This window comes from Lycorma delicatula, chromosome 8 (assembly GCF_047948215.1).
Source record: "Lycorma delicatula isolate Av1 chromosome 8, ASM4794821v1, whole genome shotgun sequence".
NCBI classification, from domain to species: Eukaryota; Metazoa; Arthropoda; class Insecta; order Hemiptera; family Fulgoridae; genus Lycorma; species Lycorma delicatula.
The window spans coordinates 88,846,276-88,863,343 of NC_134462.1; the positions used below are offsets into that span (position 1 = coordinate 88,846,276).

Genomic DNA, 17,068 nt, shown 5'->3' on the forward strand with positions numbered 1-17,068 from the left:
GTAGTAGTGTTTATATATATATATATATATACTTTACACTCTTATACGTGTTTCATAAAATCTTCATTTTTCGTAATATATGATTCACCTTGTATTTTACATTTCGGTTAAGCCATACGATGTATAGTATTCTAAAACCATTTATTGTTCATTTTTATGAACGAAGTTACAATATGATGATATTAAAATAATATTTCTTTTATAGCAACTTCGAAATATTATTATAATATTATTTTAGAAATATTATTTTAATATCATCATATTGTAATAAACTACATTATATAAAGTTATAACATCTAAGAAATTAAATTTACTAAATAAATATATCGAATATTAAATACCGTCTTAAAAAGAGTTAATGTAAGTAATAAAGTCTGCAAACCGAGTTAAATGTTCATTTGTTCGTTTATCCGTGTTCATTTTAATCTTTATTGGTGTATTACATGCTAAAACTACAGCTAAGTTGTGACATATAGACGACATCAATAAAATAAACACATTATATATATATATATATATATATATAAAATTTAAACGTGTGATAACTTTACGTATTAATTTTATACGAAAGACCCATGAAGTAGTAGATTATATAATGTCTGATGGGTCTTTATCGTAGGATATACGTAAGTAAGTCATTCGAGTTGAATGAAACTATAATATTCTGGATATGCGGTTTTTATTACTATGAAATACATTGTAAAAATAATTTACTTAACTAAAAATTTGGTTTTTCACATCGGTTATTTGCATAACCGTATATTTACCTAACCGTCTTAAAATTGAAGTCCTATACTGATCGATGTTCGATTTAATTAAGGTAATAATACTTCAACCCTCTCTAGAGATCCAGAGAAGTTGAGAAAGCCTTCACGGTCTCAATTTCAATGATGGTGAAACCCTGATATTCACCTTCGCGTGGAAGAGAGAGGGCAAAGACTGTTTATATGTTGTTATGTGCAGACGGCAAAGGATAGAAGGGACCGAGTATCTTCCGCGATAAGAAGATCCCCTCTACCAAGTGCCAACAACCTCTTTGAGGGTATTCGAGCGGATAGAGGTTAGGACACTATTGTCCTTGGGGCAAAAACGGCTCCAAAAGGCGGTAGAACCAAAATTGGTACACGGCATTAGTTTGCTGAAGATTAACGGGAAACCATTGGATTAAAGATCCTGAACGATATCCCTTTGAGTTCACATGGCACTGTTCTGTTACAAAGCTGGTTACGTGGACCGCCAACGAAGCGGCTTAAAAGTAGAAGAACGCTTCACCATTAAATTAATTAATATCATTATTTAGTGTGTAAATATGTGGTGGTAGCGTGCAGTTACACAATATTTATTTTCCCTAGTAGTTAGAAATTAAAATGAAAGTACTTCGTAACCTGTGATCGCCTGTATTTTTTTTTCTTCCATTTTGAATTGTAGATTCCATTTTCTGCTATCCAATATAGCTTTAATTTGAATTATTTCTATCGTTTACTTTTGCGAATATATTATGGGATTCAAAAATGTTTTAATAAAAGAAAAAAATTGTTAATGTAAACGTAATAAAAACGAAAATAATTAATGAAAAAGTGTATTTTCTAAAGATGTCATTAATGTCTTTGGATTTAAAAAAAGCACTTAAAAAATAATGATAATTTTAGATAATAACAGGTACGTGTTGAGAAATATGGAATACGGCTTTATAGAAAAGTTGTTTTCAGTACGTTAAACAATAGACTATTGTCATTAGACTGCTACATCTACCTGACCGCACACGGTGATTTTACGCTATATATTATTCTTTCTACACTTTACTTAATGATGATGATACTGCTGTTGATGATTTTGTTGTTTAATGACTTCTCTTTTATGTCAATTAACTGTTCCGGTTAATCCTTTCTTTTTTTCTGTTTCCTTTTCTTACATTCCCTTTCACCTTAATGTGCATCATGTTTGTGTTTTGGTCATGCATACTTGTGCATTTATCTTCGCCTGGTTGTTTCACGTTCTGTTCTCTTTTTAATTATTCGGGTCGCCATTATTATAACGTTTTTTAACATTTATATGTTGGCAAATTAAATTTATTAACAAGTACTGTTTTGTATTTTTAAATCATTTCGTAACGGTTTAATATTTTTATTTATTTATTATAATTATTTAGTACGTTATCATCGTTGTGCAATTAGCGTAATGTACTAGTTAGAATTGTTAAGCCACTTATATCGGCATACGAGTATATGATACTGATTTCTTTAGAATTGTTTCTACGAAAACATAAGGCGTGACAATCAGTTTAATATTATTTTGAAAGTAACAAATATGCAATTTGGTGAATCTTTAAAAAAAAATTGGAAATTGAGATATGCTTTATAATCTAAACCCTCAAAATATAATTTTTTTTAGCTTCTGGGAGATTGTGCATCGATTGAGAGAGAGCGAAGGAGGAGCTTCCCTCTCACTCGCTTTCCCTCACTCACTCTCTTTCCCTTTCCCTTTCTCACTCTCTCTCTCTCTCTCTCGAGAGAGAGAGATATATATATATCGCCCTCCCACTGTTACTGTTGACTATATAGTTATTTCCCTGCAACTTATATTTTTAAGCTCATTACGGTTAAAAACTTTATTGATTTTTTATCGATTTTTCTTGTTTTGGAATGTTAGGGAGAAGTCGGAAAATAATTTACAGTTTCCTTTTTTTAATTTAATGTTAGATTATCATTTAGCTCGCCGTATAATCATTTTCTATAGTTATTGCATCTGAATAACAGCTAATGAACCAAAACATTTTTGTCTTTTCGATATAAATCGTTGTCTTTTTCCGGGTACAAAACTGAGTCTTTACTATGTAAATCTGGAACATAGAAATCATACGTACTTATAGTTCTAATTTGGACCGGTTTCTTTTCATTTACAAAAAGGATATTGCAGTTATATATTTTTTCCTCAGATTTTAATTTTGATTGCAAAATTACTGTCCTTTTACCTTTTAAATTTCATATTTGATGTCCAAGTTACAGTTCTTAAAAACGGTACACGTTTTATGTTTCTAACCTAAATTTCAGTAAAACTTGGAGAAAAGATAGCAGTAATAACTTTTCTTGGAAGCTATTTATTTTTTCATAGAGAAATAAATAAGATGCTTGAATTTACTCGATAGTTGATTAGAGTTATCGTTCATCCACTATTACAGTTTCACTATTACAGTTTTTACAGGAAATTACAGTTTCGGATACATCTGTTTTCATCCGCCTATCCAAGGATATACCGACTTCACAGGAATTCTCAGGTCATCTTTAACATATATGTAGCGGTGGCCTGATCTCATTCCACAAAACCCAGGTGCTGACGAAAGAGTAAAAATTAAATAAAAGGACAGGACGATCTACCCCAAAGAACCACTACCCGATGGATATTGTAGGTTTCCTTAAAGATGTGGATATAAATCCCTCTCACAATCCTTCGAGGATGGGGGAATTTTTACCTAGGATAGTAGCAGCGTTCCCATTTTGGGTAAAAATTAAAAAAACGTTAGTCCAAGTTGATCAGCGATTTCATGTTGCCCACGTGTCATTTATCTAACAAGAAGAAAATGTTCACGTACAAACAGAAATTAAAGGGTTCAGTCCTCCTAAAAGAACCTCTTCACCGGTTATCACAATTATGTTTTTTTAAATTTCGAACAATTATTTTATAACAGTATTCCATAACGGATAGTTGGTCTATCTGAAAAAATGTGTAGTGCCTTTTATCTTTTAGTAAAAAAAAAAAAATTTTATTGTTTCTTCCTTTGAGGTTTTACATTTTATAATTTCTTTAAAGGAACTTTTGCAGGAAAACAGTAGCTATCAATTGTTTTCTTGTAGGTTACGTATTTTTGATGTGATTTTGTATGAGAAAATTTTATATTATTATCAAGCAATTTATTTCTTCTGTAAATTCTGACGTCTTTTAAAATTAATTTAACGTTAAATTATTTAATTAATTTGTTCGTTAAAGGTAATAATACTCATATATTTACACGAAATTGTTATATTTTTTAAGCTGTATGTATAATATTTTAATTGAATCGGATCTTTCGATAATGAATTTGTTTGTTGCAGGTACGTCTAAAACAGTTCTCTGGTCGGCTGTGTTTTGCCTTGTCTAAGATACAAAATTATGTAACTTGTAAGTCTTTTAAAAATTAATTTTAGCATACTGTTATTTAAAAATAGAGCTTATTTATGTTTAAATTTAGGATGTTTGGAATTAGTTTTATAATATTGCCGCGTGTTTGTAGCTCGATAAGGATATTGAGAAATTAACAGTTGAAAATGTTTATATAATTGAAATTTATTAGTTTAATAATAAAGAACATAAATAGAATAAGATAAATCAATAATAATAATAAGACAATGGTAATAATTATAATATTCAATAATAATGTCTATAATAACCACAACAATCAATAAATTACATAAAAAATAGAATTTTAAGTAAGGACAGAATTTATTATTTACAGGTAGTTAATCATAAAAACCAGAATTCAGACCAATTGACAAAAGACACTATCATGACCGCTAATATTTACACCTAGGTCAATTGGTATTGTATTACTACGAAGATAAGATTAGACTAAAGTTCTTTTACTGGAAATACCTTTCCTGTTCGTAAATAAAACTACACTATATTTAATAGTTGAATTGAATACATTGTCCAACAGTAATTCACCGAAACAACTTCCTTTATTCACCCACTGTCCACACTGAAATGCTTCTTCACTGACTCGCTTAAAACTTCGCGTAGTACAGTACTTAACCAGTCTTTCCTGGAGTATTTGTACTCCTATCCTCTTAACCTGCAAAACCAGACCCAAGTCGAAGCGTGAGAATGGTCGTCCGAGCTCTTACATTTTCCCAGGAATTCTTACCCTTTTCCTTTCTTTTTCCTGTTTAGCCTCCGGTAACTACCGTTTAGATAATTCTTCAGAGGATGAATGAGGATGATATGTATGAGTGTAAATGTAGTCTTGTACATTCTCAGTTCGACCATTCCTGAGATGTGTGGTTAATTGAAACCCAACCACCAAAGAACACCGGTATCCACGATCTAGTATTCAAATCCGTGTAAAAATACCTGGCTTTACTAGGACTTGAACGCTGTAACTCTCGAACTTTCCAAATCAGCTGATTTGGGAAGACGCGTTAACCACTAGACCAACCCGGTGGGTAAAGGAATTCTTACTCTGGTCCGGTAATTCTTCTCGTTGAACAACATCTGTTTTAGGTGTGTCAGCGGGCAGTATTTCAAAGAACGATTGTTACTCAGGTCCGTTATATCGGTCTTCTTATAATGTTTATTACTTTAAGAATATATGAATGTTAAATAATTGTAGGTTTAGTGAAACTATTTAAGACGTTGGAAATTTGCTTTAGATTACGTTTGTACAGATTTTTCCTTTTTTAATCCCTTTCAGACTCTTCGGAGTCCTTTCATTTTAAGTTGGTACGGAGTAAGTGGTGGTGATGAATGAAAGAAAGGTGATGAAATTATTTCTTTAAGTCTATACTTTATTTACTGTCTCTTACTTACTGCTCTCTTCAATTTTTTAACGTTCGGCCTGATCTGATACCCGTTATTTTTATTTGATTGGTCTTCCCGTAATTCTTTCATCTAATGGTTTGTGATTTACGATCGTTCAACTACACCGTACTCGTCCATTTCTTCCGGCTCTGTTTTTCGTACGTCGTATACGCTTATTTATCAAGGATAATAGTTATCCTACATCACTCCGTTTACCTTCATCCGTCACTCGTTCGGCTTTGACTGAACGTCTTTTCTAGTTTCTTATTTCTCTCTAGATCTCTCTTACGGTTCCACAGATACCTGCCCAACTTCTGAAAACGTCCATTTCTCCACTCACAGTCATCTTACTACCCAGGTAATTACTTTTTAATTTTTCTTTTTTTTTACTAATTTAATTTTTTAAACCGTTATCTTTAAGTCAGTCGCCTTTTTTATACAACGCTTAGTGAAAAGTAATGTCTTTTTCATAAAGATATTTCACTTTAGTTCTGTTTCTTTTTTATTAAACATTTCCTGATTATTTTAAATTGCAGTCTGACGAAAAATTAATTTAAATTACTTAAAATTGCTGTTGCGAACCTCGTGTGAAAATCCTCGTGTAATAAAAAGAATACTATTGGTTACTTTTACGTAAGGAATACGCGTAGTTATTAAAGTAATTGTTTTTTTTTTAAGGTCAAAAGTTTAAACTTCTTGGGTTTTTCGTTTTCTTTTTAGTTGATTCCACTTTAATGATAAGAAGCTTAAAAGGAATATGAAATGTGTGAGTTGTTAAAAGGATCTTAGTGGAACAGTACGGCTATAATAAAGTTATCCGACCTACTCGTATCTTTTAGTCATTTTACTTGTTCTATTTACTATTTATTTCTTTTCTTATTACGTTTCGATTGTTCGTTTTGTTTTTTTAATGCGTACAGTGTACTTCATTTTGGTATTTTATATCTGGTTTTACACGTTATCTTGCGGGATAATGAAATAAATTATTTAGACATTAAAATTAATCGTGCGATAATTTCGGTTCTTTTACAAGGTAATATTCATATTTTCTTTTATTATAATTAGTAATAAAAAGAAAATGGTAGTGTAAGTGGCTTGTTTTGGAGTTATATTTTGAAATTTTATAACTTTGTTATTAGCGGATTTATCATAGAAGTTGTTTGTTGTAGCGGGGAGATGGATAAAACAGTTAAAAGAAAGTTTGTGTAGGATGGACCCTAAAGCTGTTTATTGATGCACGGGATTTAAGATTGCTTTACGCTGTGTGCAATTTACGCGGGATCGGGTGACCCCCTGAGGGAAATCAAATCTGGTAAATATTAAAAGATGTTTCCCCACTTTTTCCTACTTTTTTCTTTCTTCTTTTCTTTCTCTTTTTGTTTTTCCGCTGATTTTTTCTTTCACTCTATCGGTTTTTCTCGTTTACTTTATTCTTAGATAGTAATCGTTTTCATTTTGTTTTCCCTTTTCAAGGTTAATCTACTGCGATTTGGTGAAAAAAATTCATTGAATCTTTTCACCGTATATTTTTTTAAATATGTTCTTCCCAGTCGGCCCAATTTTTATTTTGATGTCTAAAATGGAGAATTATTATAAATATAATCCTATTCGCAGTTATCAACTAAATACAATTATTAATTTTGCGAGTATTTTTCTAGAAGGTATTATACGGAACATATCGTCAGTAAACGCAACACGCAGTTTGTGCGGTATTGCGAACTTAAGATTTTTCCCAGATCCTTGGACGATTTTATTGCTGAATACGTTTTTAATGTTTCTGGTACCGTCTTTTATTTTGATACTCGTATATATTTTTTTTAAATACTCGATTTATTAAAAGAACTATTATTGTCTAAAGAACAAACTCTTTTTTTTCTTGTTTAGCCTCCGGGAATTACCGTTCAGGTTTTACTTCAGAGGACGAATGAGGATGATATGTATGAGTGTAAATGAAGTGTAGTCTTGTACATTCCTGAGATGTGAGGTTAATTGAAACCCAACCACCAAAGAACAACGGTATCCACGATCTAGTCTAATTTAAATCCCTATAAAATTAACTGCTTTTACTAGGACTTGAACGCTGGAACTCTCGACTTCCAAATCAGCTGATTTGGGACGACCCACTAGACCAACCCGGTGGGTTAGGGAACATACTCGGATGAGATTTAGTTATGCAGCAATCGAAACGAAGTATTACTTCTTATACAAAATGATTTACCATATTATGCAGATACTTTGATAGCTCATTCTACATGTAAAAATATAGAAAAAAGTACATATAAACATACGTTCGGAAACGCTTCGTTTACGAGTTACGGCTGGCGAAAAATTTCGTCCAGATTTCATGAAGTCATACAGATATTCTTGGCTCAAAAATGTATGCGAATTTGATGGTTTCATATGAAATTTCATCTGAAAAATTGAATAAAAGAGTCCGTGAACTGTAACTTCAGCCGTTTTTTTTATAAAACCGGCGAAAACGCAAAAAATGGAGTCGAAAAACGTATTTTTTACATATGACCTGTAACATCTTTGTTAAATTGCCAGTGAACAGATAAAACTCTTTAATAAAAACTTGTAGGAAATTTAATTCTAAACCAGATCAGTATAAATAAAGTAAACAGAAAGCGAATAACAGTTAAATAAAATGGATTTCTGTTTAGCAGTACAAAGCTGAATTTAACTGGAAAATCATTTTTATCGATAATCGATTTGTTTTTCAAAATTGGGGAAAAATGATAAAAAAAAGCTATTTCTAGTATTCAAAATTAATAAAAGAAGTTTCAAAATAAATTATTTGATAACAGGATAGTACTGAATCGACGATCGTATCGGTGTATTTAAGTTCTGTTAAAAAACTATTACTTTTGTTTAAATCAAAATAAGGAATATTTTTTTGGAGAAATTTTAATTTCATAAGTTGGTAATACAATAAAAGTCGTCCAATAGTAATTTTTTTTTTAATTGTGTTTGTGTTGGTATGTAAGCTTACAGTCGAATTGCAGTTCATTAGTACAATTTTCCTGTTAGTACAAATAGACAGCTGTACTGCCCAACCATTTTGAATCCGGTCGGTTATTTAAGTATTAATGCCATACTTAATTTCAAATGAAGAATATGCTGATATGGTGTTTTTTTATGGTGTGTTTGAAGGCAGAGCTACGGCCGCTGTTGAAGAATATCCACAAAGTTAACCTAATCGCAGGATTCCAAATCCAAGAACTTGTTAGTGCGGCATTTTGTATGTTACGGGAAAGGATCTCTTCGTAGCAGTAATCTTATTCCTTATGACCTTTCTCTCCACCACGATGTTAATATCGATCAAAGCGCTATTGTTGCTGTTCAGCGTAGTCGCGTTGTTAGTACAAAACGTCTTTCTAACCGGTTGAGAGTTTCACAAATTAAATACGGAGGACACTTAAGACATTTATCTGTATCATAAACAAAAAGTGCAATATCTACATGCAGGATACCTTGTCCTTCGCTTGGCGTTCTGCAATCGATTAAATACTCATCGATAGCTCTTCAAGTAGATATTATTTACCGATGAGTCACAGTTCACCCGTGATAGCATAAACAACATGAGAAACCAACAATCACGGGCAGAAGTGAACCCTCACGCGACGATGGAATGTAACTTTCAACGGCGATTTGCCTTTAATGTACGGTGTGGGATTATTCATAATCAGTCGGTCGGACGTTTCTTTTCCAAGGGCTCTTAACAGGTGACGCGTTCTTAAAATTTCTTCAAGAACAATTACAGCCATTACTTGACGATGTTCCTCTTGCAACACGACGCCGAATGTACTTCCAGCACGACGGCCAGTATCTACATTTCTCTCGTATTGTTTCAGCCCACTTAAATCAGCAATTCCAAGAAAAATGGTTCGGTCGAGGTGGTTCACAATCCTGGTCACCCAGATATTCAGATCTTACGCCGTTGGATTTTTGTGTAACGGATTGGATGAAGTGTATGTTTATAAGTTGAAAGTAAATACCCGAGAAAATTTACTTGCCCGTATTACTGATTCTTTTGCTCTGTTAAAGAACAGGCCCGATGAACTAAAAACAGCAACAAGAGGGATCCACAAACGTACAGCAAAGTGCATTGAAATAAATGGAAACATTTTTGAAAATTTATTGTAAATTTTATTAATTTTTTACGTTCAGAATCATTTTCAAGTTAAATTTAGTTTTGTATTACTAAATAAAAGCCCATTTAATGTAACTTTTATTCGCTTTTTGTTTACTTTATTTATAGTGTTTAAAATTTAATTTAAACAGAGTTTTATCAGTTTATTGGGAATTTAACAAAGTTATTACAAGTCAAACGTAAAAAAACAAGCGTCTTCGCCAGTTTTATAAAAAACTACAGAAGTTTTTACAGTTCTCGGACTCATTTTTTTCAATTTTTCGGATCGAATTTCATATGAAACCATCAAATTAGCTTACACTTTTGCGTGCCAAGAATTTCTGTATGGCTTCGTTTCACTGAAGGAGATAAAATCTGAGCGAAATATTTCGCCAACCGTAATTCGTTAACAAAGCGTTTCCGGACGTATGTTTGTATGCAATTTTTTTCTATATTTTTACATGTAGAATGAACTCTTTTTTTTCCTGTTTAGCCTCCTGTAACTACCGTTTAGATAATTCTTCAGAGGATGAATGAGGATGATATGTATGAGTGTAAATGAAGTGTAGTCTTGTCTTGTACATTCTCAGTTCGACCGTTCCTGAGATGTGTGGTTAATTGAAACCCAACCACCAAAGAACACCGGTATCCACGATCTAGTATTCAAATCCGTGTAAAAATAACTGGCTTTACTAGGACTTGAACGCTGTAACTCTCGACTTTCCAAATCAGCTGAATTGGGAAGACGCGTTAACCACTAGACCAACTCGATGGGTATGTAGAATGAACTGCCTACATATCAGCATAACGTGGTAAATCACTCTGTATAAGATGGAAAAAATATATTTGTTTTACAGAAAAATATGGTGTATTTAAAACTTTAACATAAACTTATGTACTGGTGTGTTTGTGTCCGTACATATATATATATATTTATATAAATAAAATGGACTCACAGACATTAACCTTCTAATGTACGATCTTAACAATGTTAGAAATAGGTGAGTATGGAATTCCAAGTCGTTTATCATACTTTTAAAATGAACAGGCTTTATTATTCCAAAATAATTATTTTCGTTTCTTTCTTCGATAACAAAAAATGTTTACTATGGGGTTACCCGTTTTTCGCTTCGATACAGTCTAGATTTTTTTTTAACGTTACGGCAGCTTTAATTGTCCTGTTAAACCTGTCGGCACAATGTTGTCAAATCACTACCGGTATTCGATATCATTCGTTAAGTTAGCCGTTCTTAATTGAAATCTGTAATAAACAGTTATATTTCTGTTCTTAGTTGTAGTATGTAATATCGAAAATTATTTTTTATCTTTACTTTCTTTATCTAGCACACGGTTAGGAATGCAAAGTTGGCAGGAGTTTATTACTCCCTACTTAATCGCAGAACCTGGACAGAGTCCCTTGCTGCTGGATCATTCTAATCGGGCTTGTTTTTTAAAAGGGTTAATTTTAAATAGCGGGTCTAATTTTTTCAAGTTTTGTTTATTATTATTTAGTGTTTTAAGGACGGATTTAATTGCATTCCAATCCGTTGTTAAACCAGCGTTATCGAACCCATTTTACGGGCCGACCGCGGAAGGCTAGCTTATAAAGCCTGTCCTCCCGATGTAATTCCCCTCCTCCCGACGTAATTCCCCTCAGCACACGGTTATTGTTTATTGTTTGTTGATTTTGATAGAACAGAAAAATAAGGAAATATTAAAAAATATATTTCACTGCAAGAGGGATGGTAATCCTGCTGAAATTAATTTTTTTTTTAATGTAATAGTTTTAATGTTTGTAGAAAAAATTGTTTATTTTACGTAGTTTTTACGAAGTATTTAATAAAATGCAAAATAAATGGGAAAACCGTTTTATAAAAGATCGGTGAGTCCCATAATTAAAATTTTTTTAAATGCTATCGAATTGTTATAATTTATATCGTATTAGTTTTTGTTACTTCTCAGCTGTGTAATTATATATACAGTATATGTTAACCGGGTTAAATGTTTCTTGTCAGGATTTTTGCAGTTCTTGATGTTTCACTACTACGTTTAACCGTCTAAAAAAAAAACACAATTAGCTTGGAAAATTTTGCAAGGTTTTGTGTGTATGTTTGTTTTATCCATGAAATGATAAAATGTTTAAAAAAACGTTATTATAGAGTCCGTATTGTTTAAATAAAAATCTTTGTCGTGTTATAATTTATTATCTTTTTTAAATTATGTTTATACCATTTTATAATTTTTAAGTTTTTAGTTATGTATTAATGATGAGGTGGTGTGTATGTTTTGTTCGATAGAATTTTAATTTCTTATTGATATTAAAGTATTGAAAAAGTTACGATAATAACAAACGATTTTAAATTAATTATCGGGCCGAAAAAAAAAATAGATTTTTGTGATAAATTTTAAATAAATAAAATGATCTCAAACTGTTTTCCTTGGTAAATATTTTGAAAACGATGGAAAAATTGTATTCCCTAATGACGGTGTCAAAATCCATATTAGGACTTAAACCTAACGGCCGATGTATGACGTGCTTGCCTACTATATACCCATCGATGTGTAACATCATATTACTTTAGTTTATGGGTTTGTTAATCTTCCTAAAATTTGGACGGCCGGTATTTTGAAACTGTGGCATACCGGTTGATGGATAATCCACTCTCGCATATTCATACTTGGAAGAATAATTATATTGATTGTTGGTTTAACTGATAAGAACAAGTATTTTTAGTTAATTTTTATCTATGAACCTTCAAATATAAAACTATAACTATAAATTAAGGAAAAACATATGGCGAGACATCCAGAGAAGTATCGGCTTTTATGTGTCATACTTCGATGGAAATCACGGGTATCCGAGGTTCAGACTGACGGGAAATTTTTCAGGCCGGTTGAAGAATCTAAGCCGTTGGTTTTCCGTATCAGTCACTTCTTTATTCTGACCAACTGTAGATAAGTTTGTATTATCGAGGTAATTGTCAACATTCGATAACGATTACAGTATGTAAAGAAGATTGATTTACAAATGAACGGTTGATTTATTTTGAAATATTCCGGAAATGTAGGTAGATCTGTTGAATCAAGCCTGTGTAAGCAGTTATATATCCATTGTTCGTGTATACTTGCAGAAGTGACATCCCTGGATCACTAGGTTAGAATTCTTGTTTATTAAAACCGAACAGCTGAATGCGGTGGAGATGGTAACGAGTAGCCGGTTAAAATAGCGATCCGAGTCTGTAGCTTGTGAAGGTTTGACGCTTTGAGAACTCGTGATTCGAGTTGTTTTTTACCTACTTTAACTTCTCGCACGGGAAGGCCTAGCACCAAACCTCTGTTCTTTCCTCACATGCAAAAATTCTAGGTGGTTTGTTTAGGGTTATCAGTTTTATTTTGTAACACAATTTTTATCTAGTACGTTAAATTTATATTTCATCATTGCCTTATATGCTTGATTGTAGTTTCTATGAAATTATCAGAGTACCTGCGATTTTATGATTTTTATTATTTTGGTTTTTTTAAAGTATAAATTGCAAATCAGTAATTATTTGACGTGTATGCTTCGTTTAAGTAGCTATTGGAAATTGTGTAACAATCGTTATTTATTTTTTTCCTTTTTTTAAAATTTAATTTTAATAAATTTAGTTAAAGCGATATAAAGCATTTTGCGTTCTATCAATTTTTGAATTTTATTTTCTTTCCCGCAAGACGGTAACGCCTAGTTACCGTCATGTCTAGTTAAGATTATATATATATATATATATATATATATATATATAATAAATCTTACCTTATCACTGAAGATTGTTTAAACCTTTATTTTCATTCACCAACTTTTATAGAAAATTATTTTTCCGGTTTCATTAACATGTTGCATCTATATTTTGAAGATTTTTTTTAGCGGTACGTTGTGAAACTTGTTCGTATATTGTTTTAAAAGTTCAAATTTTTGTAACTAGTTACTTTTTACAGTGTACGTTTGAAAAGCTTAATGTTTCCTCTTTATTAATTTATTATTATTATTTAAGTTGTTGAGCTCGGTTTTATAGACCATCCAAAATCTGTTGGGCGTTACGTTTATTTGTACTTTTAACATACAACCTACAGTTATAATTAAAAGCGCAAATTTTGATGAAAGTTTTTGAATAGAATAAGTTCTTGTAATAATGCAAAGCTTTTCAAGTATCTATTATGCAAGAACATTTTGTTCTCTTTTCTTATCGTTCCGTATAACCACTCACTTTCTCAAATTCTACTTTAAATTCACCTTTATACAAGCATATATATATATATACACGAAGTATATAGTATAAAAAGTTTATACGGAGAACAAACTTTATACTTCGGTTACATGCTTTAATTTAGAATTAATTTCAGCTCAGCCGTGTTGACGTTGCGAAACTTCTTTTTTTTCTAACATTATTTTAGGTTTTTTGTTTTTGCAGCTTATTACTTGAGTGTAGGTTTAAAGAGGTAATTTTTGTTTCTTTTTTAATTATATTAAAATAATTTTATTTCATTGTTGCTTAAAATGAGGTACTTAATCTTATTCTCGGTTATTTTGTAACTGTTCATTGTCGTCTATCACAGATTATTGTTGTATATGTTTCTTCTGTTAGGTCAGATTTTCTGTTGTAGTTGCCGGTGATGTTATTATTATTATTATTATTATTATTATTATTATTATTATTACACAGGTACAAGTTAGCGTTGTTTTCTGATTACATAATACAATATATGTATTACTTCCTTATTATTTGTTGTTATTGTCTCTTTTTTATTGTATTAGGCTCTAATAGGATATTGTGTGGCGTAGGTGACGTGTTATGAAATTATTATTCATTGGCCTAGAGTGTTTATTTTCTATTATGTTAAGTGTAAAACAAAATTGGTTGTAGTACTTATGGTATTACATTGCTATTTTTCTGTGAAATTAGTTTTTTTATGTTAATGGTTGAAAAAAAAATGCTGGTCTCCTTTAATATAATATAAATTTATAGTGTAATATAGTTGTAGTGGTATTTTATTATAATATTAAAATTACTGATCTATCTAACCTTGGTAAATTTTGTACTAAAGTAACAAAACGTAAATAATGAACACGAAATATTCGTCTATCGAGGTTTATTTGAAATGGCCTATATATTCTTTATTTTGATACTGTTTGTAACAAATTTGTTAATTAGATTATTTAAGGTATTAATTCTTGTAAGTTTTCACCTTTGTAACTAATGAAAACCCGAATAAAAATATGAAAATTGGTCATTTTTTGTGATCATACAAGGTCTGTAAATAAAGTAATGAGATTGATTCAGGAAAACTTTTTATTTACAATCCCTTTATACATGGACTCTTATAACCTTCGAAGTAGTTCCCTTGGGAAGCCACGCAACGCTTCAAACGGTTTCTCATTCTTCTTAGCAGTATTGGAACTCAGTAATCGGAATATCCTTCAGATGGTCGGTTACAATCTTTTTCTTATGTTTTCTACTGTTCCAAAATGATGTCCTTTGAGGTGTTTTTTTTTTTTAAGGCGGGAAGAGAAAAAAGTCGCAGGGATTCAAGTCAAGCGAATAAGGTGGTTGAGAAATTACAGGAATGTTTTTCTTTGCCAAAAACTCATTAATTGAGAGCGCAGTGTAATAAGGTGCATTGTCATGATTCAGAATCCAGTTAGTTGTCTTTGATGGCTGGTCTCATACGGGCAACTCTTTTCCGCAGTCTTTCAAGAATTTTCGTTAAAAATATTGATTTACAGTCTGCCTGTAGACAAATCCCTTATGGACGATGCCCTTACTATCGAGGAAACAAATAAGCGTGGTTTTAATTTTTGATTTACTCATTTTTGCTTTTTTGGGAGTGGTGAGTTTGAAGTGTGCCACTCTTTTCTCTGGCATTTTGTTTCTGGGTCGTATTCAAATATCCAAGATTCATAACCAGTAATAAAATTAAAAAAAAAAAAAAAGAATCAGTTTCAATTCGCCCTAGAAGATCGCGACACACTTCCACCCTGTCGTTTTTCTGTTTAACAGTGAGGTTTTTTGGGACCAACTTTGCTCAAAAATTTTTCATGCCCACTTGGTTTTTGTAAAAATTTGATGGACTGTGGCACGGTTCAAATTCAATTGTTCTGCAATCATTCTGATAGTTAATCGCCAGTCGTACCGTATCAAGTCTTTGATTCGCTCAACATTGTTGTCACGTTTTGACGTTAACGGCCTACCAGAGCGTGGATCGTCCCCATCTGATTCCCGGCCATCTGAAATTGCTTTAAACCACCTAAAAACTAGAGCTCGTGTCAGAGCGTCATCTCCACACGCCCTTTTCAATTTTGAAAATGTTTCAGTAGCATTCTCATAGAGTTTAACACAGAACGTGATTGCACAACGTTGCTCAAATTAGTATCACTCATTTTTGTAATGCACAACAAATACTCGTTTCACGAAAAGTTTGTTTACGTCTCACGTGGCAACAATAGACGTATATAAATCAGCTGTTCATATAATCATATGTTTACTAGTAGCTTTAAGTGTTCCCACTTTGGCTTCCAAAAAAAAAATCTTATTACCTCATTTACAGACCTCGTATGTAAGAAGGATAAACGTATGAATCGTGCATATAATTATAAAATTCGGTGTACAATTATTGGTTATAGAAGGAGAAGGGTAAACTATGTAGCATTTTGGAATTAATCTAGGGTTTGCCTGTGAAACTTCAATGAACTTTAAATTTATTATAAATTTAAAGTTCTTTGAAAATAACGGATTAATGATTTTTATCTATGTAGTTCTACTTCGTTGTGAGTCGGGGTGGCGCAGAAGTTGAACGCTTGCTAGCTGAAAGTTGACGGTTCAAGGTTTGGTCGAACAAGGAGGTATATTTTAATTTTCCTCGAGATTGTCCTCGGCCTTTATTCTGACGATAGAGTCTAACTAAACTCCGTTACACGTGCACAGTTTGGTAAGTGGTCGGACTGAATAGTGGGGTTGTTCCCCAGAACGATACACGAGGGTAGACGTGGAATTAATCTTGTCAGTTTCGACAGTCGATTTATTGTTTGACAGTTGGAAGTATGTATGCGGAAGTAGTAGTTCCCCGTAGTCAGTTGTACTTCATATATGCTGTGCCTATCACGCTAAAAGTGATTCCTAGTAAGTATCTTCGCACAGCGGTTTTTTTTAATATTGTGTATTTTGTGTTTTGTCAACCTGGTCAAAAGAATTTCTTTTAGAATTTAATCAGACATTTTGGAATCAGCCGTGACTTTGGTAAATAAAAAACACAATAATCTTGACTGCAGTAATCGTGGGAAAAAAGAATCTCCGGTTACACTGTTTTCCTTGAAATAGTAAGAAGGATTAAATCTGCTGTCAAAGTATATAAGGA

At 31.9% G+C, this 17,068-nt stretch overlaps 1 protein-coding gene across 4 annotated transcripts in view; it reads left to right on the forward strand.

Moving 5' to 3' along the window:
• Window positions 1-17,068, forward strand: part of Evi5 (ecotropic viral integration site 5) — a 517,609-nt gene that overhangs the window by 373,038 nt on the left and 127,503 nt on the right. Inside the window, exon 2 of one of the 4 annotated variants that reach the window (XM_075372337.1) lies at window positions 4,089-4,155. The exons of the other annotated variants lie outside the window; for them this stretch is intronic. The gene's annotated coding sequence lies outside the window, so the exon portion shown is untranslated. The remainder of the gene's footprint in view (window positions 1-4,088; window positions 4,156-17,068) is intronic. 4 annotated transcript variants of the gene reach the window in all.